Genomic DNA, 9,749 nt, shown 5'->3' on the forward strand with positions numbered 1-9,749 from the left:
GGGACTCACACAACTCTTATCACAATCCATACATATACACACATCAATTGTATAAAGCACATCCATACATTCCCCGGCCCAATCATTCTCAAAGCATTCACTCTCCACTTAAGCCCTTTGCATCAGGTCCTCTTTTTTTTTGTTTCCCCCGCCCTCCCCGCTCCCCCCTCCCAATGTGCCCTTGGTAATTTATACATCGTTATTTTGTCATATCTTGCCCTATCCAGAGTCTCCCTCCCCCCACTTCTGTGCCATTCCTTTCCCAGTGATGAGGTCACACGTGGACCCCTGTAATCAGTTCCCGCTTTCCAACCCACTCGCCCTCCGCTCTGCCAGCATCGCCCCTCACACCCCTGGTCCTGAAGGTATCATACACCCTGGATTCCCTGTGCCTCCAGCCCCCATATGCACCAGTGTACAACCTCTGCCCTATCCAGCCCTGCAAGGTAGAATTCGGATCATGGTAGTTGGGGGGAGGAAGCATCCAGGACCCGGGGGAAAGCTGTGTTCTTCATCGGTACTACCTCGCACCCTCATTAACCCATCTCCTCTCCTGAACCCCTCTGTGAGGGGATCTCCATTGGCCGAACTTGGGCCTTGGGTCTCCACTCTGCACTTCCCCCTTCATTCAATATGGTATATATATATAGACACACACATATATACATATACACACATATATCTTTTATTTTTTTGCATGATGCCTTATACCTGGTCCCTTTGGCACCTCATGATCACACTGGCCGGTGTGCTTCTTCCATGTGGGCTTTTTTGCTTCTGAGCTAGATGCCCGCTTGTTCACCTTCAAGCCTTTAAGACCCCAGTCACTATCTCTTTTGATAGCCGGGCACCATCAGCTTTCTTCACCACATTTGCTTATGCACCCATTTGTCTTCAGCGATCCTATCATGGAGGTGTGCAGCCAATGATAGGATTTTTTTGTTCTTTGATGCCTGATAACTGATCCCTTCGGGACCACTTGATCACACAGGCTGGTGTGTTCTTCCATGTGGACTTTGTTGCTTCTGAGCTAGATGGCCGCTTGTTTATCTTCAAGCCTTTAAGACCCCAGTCACTATCTCTTTTGATAGTCGGGCACCATCAGCTTTCTTCACCACATTTCCTTGTTCACCCACTTTGGCTCCAGCAGTTGTGTCGGGAGAGTGAGCATCATAGAGTTCCAATTTAATTAAAGAAAGTATTCATGCATTGAGGGAGTGTTTGAGTAGAGGCCCAAGGTCCTTCTGCCACCTTAATACTTAATCTATAAATATAGACACATCGATCTACTTTCCCATCCTCCTATATATATTTGCATGTACATGTCTTTGTCTAGACCTCCATAAATGCCCTTTGACTCCTAGCTCTTTCCTCCATCTCGCTTGACTTTCCTCCTGCCCTACTACCATGCTTCGTCGCCACCTGGGCTAGAGTATACCTCTTCTCTAAGCAACCTTACCCTTGATCATTCACCACCAGACCTGCCACTCCCCCTTCTCTACCATTTGGGGTCCCATGTTGTTCCCTTGTCCCTGTGTTTGTGAACACCACTTCCTTACCCACCCTACCCACCACCTCAAGTCCTCCCAGAACTGTTGGTCCCATTGTTTTTCCTCCAGATAGTTCATCCTGCCTGTCCTATTCAGACAGACCTGTGGAGACACTAACATGCACGAAAACAAGACTGAGGAAAACAAAGCAACAGTATACAACCTGACAACAAAACAACAACAAACCACTGACAACGAACAAAACAAAACACTTCCCAAGAGCAAAGCTTGTAGTTAGTTCAGGGATCATTTGCTGGCCCTTAGGAGCGTTTTCCAGTCTAGACTGTTAGGGCACCACGCCCTGGCCCCAAAGTCCACTTTTAGCATTCCCTGTGGACCTTGACACTCCATTCCCTTGCTGTTCTGCTGCACTCCCCCAGTGCTTTGCCTCAGTGTGGTGGGATCAGGTCAGGTGCAATTCCCACACTGTGTCTCCGGTACAGTCCCCTGTATAGCCCTTAGCCAATGAGGGGCATCATTTCTCATAGTGGGGCCAGCCATGTTGTTCTCTTTATGGACTGGCTGCTCTACTCAGGAACATCATCCTCACGGCCTTGTGGGCCAGGCTGTGTTGCACTCTCTCCTCCTGCCCCTTCATCTACTCCCGTGTGCTCTGATAAGATATGTTCATCTCCCGGAGCTGCAGAGTCAATGTCATCCTTTGGAACAAATTATTTTCGGGGGAGGGGCAGGAATCCACTTAATTTATGGTGCTGGGGCCAGCCTCCCAGACCTCTCCACTGGTTCCCTACACCACGCCGGATATTGCATTCACACCTTGCGGCACTGGGTTGAAGTCTGGTCCCACTTTCCCTGTGGAGATATAAACAATACCCTCCCTTGGGTGGATTAGTGCCCCATGCCCCCACTACTCTTTTCTTCCTTTTGTTTTCCTTTCCCCCCCTCCTCCACCATTGTCTACCATGTGCATCCCTCGTTTTGGTCTGGTCTCTGCCATACTACACAGTCTTCACCCCACAAATGTTTGTATACAGTAGCTTTTCCCCCTATGCCACTTTGGTTTTTTAAAAAATTTTTAAGTTCTTACCTCAGCGGGCTCATGTTGTACTTGTCCTTTTGTGCCTGACTTATTTCGCTTAGCATGATTTCCTCCAGTTCTTCCCATGCCGCTATGTGCCTCATACGTTCATCACTGCTTTTTAGTGATACATAGTACTCCATTGTATGTATATACCACAGTTTTTTTAATCCACTCGTCAGTTCATGGAAATTTGGGTTGCTTCCAAGTCCTTGCAATTGTGAACTGTGCCGCGATGAACATTGGAGCACAGATGTCTGGTCTTGGTTTGTTTCTTGCCTCTTCTGGGTATATGCCCTGTAGGGGGATTGCTGGGTCATATGGTAACTCTATTTCCATCTGTTTTAGGTATCGCCAGATTAATTTCCATAGTGGCTGTACGTACTTACAAGTGCAACAGCAGTGGATGAGAGTTCCTGTCTCCCCACAGCCCCTCCAACACTTGTTGCTTTCTGGTTTTTTGAATTGGGCTACCATTGAGGGTGTCAGGTAGTACCTCATTGTTGTTTTAATTTGCATTTCTCTTATGGCTAAAGATCGGGAACTTTTTCTCATTTGTTTGTTGGCCATTCGGATTTCTGTCCCTGTAAAATTTCTGTTCAAGTCCTTTGCCCATCTTTCAAGTGGGCTATTGGTTTTTTTTCCTTTTGGAATCTAGCAGCGTATTGTAAATTTTAGTAATAAGGCCTTTGTCTGATGTGTCATTGCTAAAGATGTTTTCCCAGTCTGTGGACTCTCTTATCACTATCTTGGTGAATACTTTAGATGTACACAAGTGTTTTATTTTCAGTATATCCCATTTTTCAATTTGTGCCTCCTCTTCCAGCACCACTTTTTAAAGAGGGAATCTGCTTCCCATTTGATATGTGTGTGACCCTTATCAAAGATCAGTTGCCTGTATGCTGATGATTTTATTTCTGGGTTTTCAGTTCTTTTCCATTGGTCTGAGTGTCTGTCATTGTACCTATACCATGTGGTTTTGACAACTGTGGCTGTATAGTATATGCTGAAGTCAGGTAAATCAAGCCCTTTTTTTGAGGAGTTCTCTGCTAATTCTAGGTTTCTTCCTTCTCCATATGAAGTTCATCATTAGTTTTCCACTTCTGTGAGGAAAGATGAGGGTAATTGTATCGGGATTGCATTAAACTTATATAGTGCCATTGGCAGAACTGGTATCTTGACTATATTGAGTCTTCTAATTCATGAGCATGGCATACACTTCCATTTGTTGAGGTCACTATTGTTTTCTTGCAATAGTGTTCTGTAGTTTTCCCCATATAGATCTTTTGTTTTTTAAGTCAGGTATATCCCTAGATATTTCAATTTGTATTTGGCTATTGTGAAAGGTAACACCTTTTTTAATCTCCCCTTCTGTGGCCTTATCTGATGTGATGGACTTTTGTTGATCTTGTATCCTGCCACTTTGCCAAACTCCTCTATTGCTTCTAGTACTCCCCTTGTGGAACTTTTGGGATTTTCCATATATAAAATCATATCATCTGCAAATAACGATAGTTTCACCTCTTCCTTCCCCAGACGAATATCTTTGATGTCTCTTCTTTGCCTTATGCTGTTAGCTAAAACCTCCAGCACAATATTAAATAAGAGTGGGGACAAGGACATTCTTGCCTGGTCCCCCTTTTCAGTGGGAATGTGTTAGTCTTCTCCATTGACTACCAGGTTGTCTGTTGGTTTTTCATATATAGCTTGTATTGTCTTCAGGAACTTTCCTTCCATTTCTATCTTCGCTAGTGTCTTAAACAGGAATTGGTGTTGGATGTTGTCGAATGCTTTTTCTGCATCTATGGATATTATCATGTGATTCTTATAATTTTTCATGTCAATGTGATGAATAATACTAATGGTCTTTCGTATGTTGAACCATCCCTGCATCCCTGAAAATTAATCCATCTTCGTCATGGTGAAATGTTTGTTTTATATTCTTTTGTAGTCTGTTGCCTAGTATTTTGTTAAGGATTTTTGCATCAATGTTCATTAGGGATATTGATCTGTAGTTCTCGATTCTTGTGGGATTCTTGCCCGGTTTTGGTATCAGACTTATACTAGCTTCATAGGAGGAATTTGGGAGTTTGCCATCTTTTTATATGCTCTGGAAGATTTTGTGTAGGATTGGGGTTCGCTTTTTCTATAGTTTATTTTGTATAGTTTTCTTATTTTCCCTCTCCTGAATCTCAGCCCTGATTTTTATAATTTCTTTTCTTTTTCTAGTAGTAGGATTGTCCTGCTGACTCTGCTCTAGTCGTAAATTTTGTGCCAGCATATCAGTCCTGAGTCTCTCTTCCTTTCTCAGATGTGCATGTATTGCTATGAAACTTCCTCTGATGACTGCCTTTGCTGTGTCCCATAACTTTTGGAACTTAATGTGCTCATTCTCGTTGGTTTCTTGAAATTTCCCAATTTCATCTCAAATTTGCGCCAGTACACACTCCATTTGCAGTAGAGAGTTATTCATCCTCCAATTGTTTGCTCTTGTTTCCTTGTCTTCCTTTTGTTGATTTCCAGCCTTATGACACAGTGGTCAGAGCGAGAGATATGTATTATTTCAATGTGCTTAAATTTATGTAGATTTGCCTTATGCCCCACCATGTGGTTTATCTTCGAATATGTGCCATAAGAACTTGAAAATAACATGAATTTTTTTTGTTTTGTTTTTGGATGAAAAGCTCTGTAAATATCTATCAGGTCAAATTTTCTAGTTGTGGAGTTTAGCTCTCTAGCTTCCTTGTTGAGTTTCTTTCTCTGTGATCTATCTTTCTCAGGGAGTGGTGTGGTGAAGTCACCCACTATAATCGTCAAGTCTGTAATTTCATTTTTAATTTTTCGTAGTGTTTGGTTGACGTATTCAGCGGGTCTCTCATTCGGGGAATATATGTTTACAATGCTTAGTGGTTCTTTGCCTACCATTCCCTTGAGCATTATATAGTGTCCCTCCTTATCTCTTTTTTGGTTGGCACTTGGAGGTCAATTTCATCCGAGATTAGAATTGCAACCCTGCTTTTTCTGTATTGCTGATTGCTTTGTAGGACTTCTCCAGCCTTTGATTCTCAGGCGATTTTTGTCTGTAGCTTTGAGATGTGTCTCCTGTGGGCAGCAGATAGATGGGTTGTGTTTTGGAAACCATTCTGCTAGTCTCAGTCTTTTAATGCCTGAGTTCCGTCCATTGATATTCAGGTTTATTATCTCCATCTGCGGATTCTGTGATGTCATCTTATACCTTTTGTGTTGGGAGTTTTCACACGTTCCTTTCTCATTAGTGTGTTGTGCATGTGTGTGAGTATCATTCTTGACTTCTTTCCATGCTTAAGCCAATGTTATCTTGAAGTCTGTTTTCTCTTTGTTGCCCTCTGGGTGAGGTTGTTCTAGGTGTTGGTCTCTTATATATGCTTTTTCAGTGTTGCTCTTTTGCCCATACTGCGTCGGCAAGGATCTTTTGTAGGGCTGGGTTTCTTCTAACGTATTCTTTGAGTTTTTCCTTGTGTGGGAAGACTCTAACTTCTCCATCAATCTTGATCGATAATTTGGCTGGGTAGAGTATTCTTGGGTTTGCATTATTTTCCTTCAATTTTTGGAATATCTTACTCCACTCACTCCTTTTCTTCATAGTTTCTGCTGATAGGTCTGAGCATATTCTTATTTGAGAATATTTATATGTGATTGCTTCTTTTTCCCTAGCTGCTCCCCTTTCTAATTTTCTCCTTTTCCTCAAAGTTGGATAATTTACCTGTTATGTGCCTTGGTGACTTCTTTTTTGGGATCTAGTCTAGCTGGTGCTATTTCCGCCTCCAGAATGGTTGCCTGGTTTTCACTCATTATGCTGGGGAAGCTTTCCTCCAAGAATTATCTCACTATTGTTTCAGATGACTTCTTTGTTGTGTCTTCCTCTGGTAACACAATAATTCTAATATTGTTCCGCTTCATAGCATCAGACATAACTCTTAAGTTTTCTTCAGCTTCTCTGATGATCTTATTAGATTTTTGTCTGTGTTTGTTAAAGTCTTCTTGGCTGTCCTCCAAGTCATTGATGCGGATCTCTGATTCCTCCATCGCTTCTCAAAGTCCAAGAGGCTGCTACTGGTTTCTGTTATCTCCTCCCTAAACTCCTGTATTTCCCTTTGGTTTATGACTTTTACCTCTTCCATCATTTTATCCATTTTCTGTATTGTTTCCCTCATATCCTATATGACTCCAAGTAGCATTCTGAAAATTTCTTTCTGTGGCAGCGCCATGTCTGCTTCTTCTATGCATGTCATTATGTTTAGGACATCTTCTGCCATTTTCCTTTGTTTCTCACATTTTTATGTTGAGGTCTTTGGGGCTGATGGCTGTTTGCATTGTGTTGTTTTAGAGGAGCCAGATACCATTTTCCAGGGAGTCGGAGGGCACTGGCTCTCTTTGGGAGACTTGTAGGAGTGTTTCTTCGAACTGCCTATAGCTTATTTCACTATGGAATTAACCTACCACTTTATCCTCCTGTCATTTCCCTATCATGAGAGAGTCCCAGAAGGCTGGTGGGTTGCCTTCTTTGGTGAGCAGAGGTTCTTGCAACAGCTTGGAATGTTAATGAGTGTTGGTTGAGCTGCCTTATGCCCCCAGGTACACAGGCCACAGGCAGGAATTCCCCAGTGATAAGTTGGGCAGTTTCCCATGGAAGGAAAGAGGACCTTTCCCTAGCCTCGGGCAAGCTACACAGGTTGGAGCTCACCTAGCTGGGTGTGGTACAGTCTTAAATGCCCTAGGCCAAAGGGAGTGTTCTGGAGGTCAGCAGTGGAGTGTGAGAGAACAAGAAAGAGACAAAGAGGAGGGAAAAAATTAAAAGTAAGACTGTTTCGACTGTGCAGGGAATATAAGGAAGAGAGGGAAACAAAAGCAACTATGCAGCTGAGTCCCACTCCCCACCCATGGAGCTGCAAGGCTTTAGTCCCTCTGCAGCCCTCAAAGACCATGGGGGACAGAGACAGAGATATAAACAAAAGCAACAATGTAGCTGAACCCTGATCCCTGCCAGTGGAGCTGCCAGGGTATGGGTTTAGTCCCTGCCCAGACGCAGAAGTGGCAAGCTGTGGCTGTGCTGTGAAAAAGCCCCTGAACAGCCTTCTAGGGCTGTGGAGGAACAGAGAGCAGAGATGTAAGCAGAAGCAACAGTGTAGCTGAACCCTGATCCCTATAGGTGGAGCTGCACGGGTCCTGTCCAAGCCCTGAGGCAGGTGAAAGCATACTGTGGCTGTGTTGAGACCAATCCCCACTACAGGCTCCAGATGGTCCCTGCTCCAGCAGATAGAGTGGCGGGGCCAAGGTCACGCCCCAGCAGGCTTCCACTGAGCTGTGCCAAAAGCCCTCAAAACCCCATGGGTCTGTGGCTACTTACCTTTGTGATGTTCCTCCTATGTTCCAGCAGTGGTGAATTTCCCTCTAAGCAACGCTCCTTGACTGGGTTCTACGGAGTCCCTCTGGTATGTGTCCAAATCATCTTTTTTTTATGGATAGAAGAATTTTTATTTTTCTCTCTATGTTAGCCTTTTTTTCTTCCCTACCAAAAAATGTCTTGTTTTTGGAATCCTAGGCTCATCCACCACCTTGCTACAGCTCTGTCCCGGATGCAGCCTAGCTTGCCCTGGAGCTGCTGCCGGAACCACACAGCCCAGCCTGGTGTTTCCGCAGAGGGTGAGCCGCCGCCGCCTCCACAGTCAGCCTGCCCTCAGCATTCGGCCCACACAGAAGGGACCCCTGCCGGAACGCAGTCTGCAGTCCACAATCTGCACCAAGCCCGGAGAGCCTCAGACAAGAGTCGAGCTCAGGGAGGATGTCAGGCTCCAGGGTGTCACAGAGCAGCAAGAGAAAGACCAAGAAGAAACCTGACACTTGGGAAGAAGCGAAAATTCTGGTGGGCTCCATGGCAGTCATGAATGGCATGCGAAAGCAGAGAACTTTTTGCGATGTGATTCTCGTGGTCCAGGAAAGAGAGATCCCTGCTCATCGTGTGGTCTTGGCTGCAGCCAGCCCAGTTTTTAATGTCATGTTCACAACTGGCATGCTCGAATCAAAATCCTCTGAAGTAGAACTCAAAGACGCAGACCCTGACGTTATTGAACACCTGGTGGAATTTGCATACACTGCAAGGGTTTCTGTGAATACCAACAATGTGCAGTCTCTGTTGGATGCCGCAAACCAGTACCAGATGGAACCTGTGAAGAACATGTGTGTTGATTTTTTGAAAGAGCAAGTGGATGCTTCAAACTGTCTTGGTCTAAGCATTCTAGCAGAGCGTCTAGACTGTCCTGAGTTGAAAGCCACTGCAGATGCCTTTATTGACCATAATTTCCCTGATGTTTCCAAAACTGAGGAGTTTCTCCACCTTGATGCTGAGCTAGTAACAAGTCTGCTCAACCAGGACTCCCTGACCGTGAGCGCAGAGGAGGAGGTTTATGATGCTGCCGTCAGGTGGCTGAGACATGATGCGCCGAATCGCCAGCCTTTTATGGTGGATGTCCTTGCTAACGTCAGATTTCCTCTTATCTCAAAAAAATTTCTTATGTAAAACCATCCCATTTGTATCCCTCATTCAAGACAATCCTGAGTGCCTTAAGATGGTGATGAATGGAATGCGGTATCATCTACTGTCTCCTGAGGATCAGAAAGAACTGGCAGATGGAGCAAGGCCTCGAAGACCACAGTCTTGTAGATATTTTAAGCCAAAGTTGGAAAAAGGTGCATATGGCACACGATCCTGAAGTGAGAATGTAACTTCAGAAATTTCATTTGATGCATGTTTTGCTCTTTAAAATTACCTGTGTTGATAACTATTTTGTATATCCAACCACATGTTTTTAGTCTTCAAGTAGAACAGTTTAAGTAACTGAAGAATTGACCCCAAATTTTCAAAAAAAGTCTCATTCAATAAAGTATGTTATTCTCAAACCCAGCATTATTAGAATTCCATCACAATATGTTCAGTATTTATATTAAATGTGCCCACCATCCCTTATATTTGTTATAAAACTTTGTCTTGGAAATATTTTGCCACTTACTAGGACCTATTTATATTTTTTCATATTAATTATTTCTAATATAATAATTGCAGAGGCAGCTTTTGTTAGAAATTATTTACCTTGCCTCATGCAAAGTGAACAGTAGTTTATACT

The 9,749-nt window shown here is 43.8% G+C and overlaps 1 pseudogene; it reads left to right on the top strand.

Annotated features, from left to right (window-relative positions):
• Nucleotides 1-8,410: 8,410 nt before the first annotated feature.
• Nucleotides 8,411-9,338, top strand: LOC142435966 (kelch-like protein 7 pseudogene; annotated as a pseudogene).
• Nucleotides 9,339-9,749: the final 411 nt, after the last annotated feature.

The sequence above is a fragment of the Tenrec ecaudatus genome, unplaced genomic scaffold, assembly GCF_050624435.1.
Source record: "Tenrec ecaudatus isolate mTenEca1 unplaced genomic scaffold, mTenEca1.hap1 Scaffold_100, whole genome shotgun sequence".
Lineage (NCBI taxonomy): Eukaryota > Metazoa > Chordata > Mammalia > Afrosoricida > Tenrecidae > Tenrec > Tenrec ecaudatus.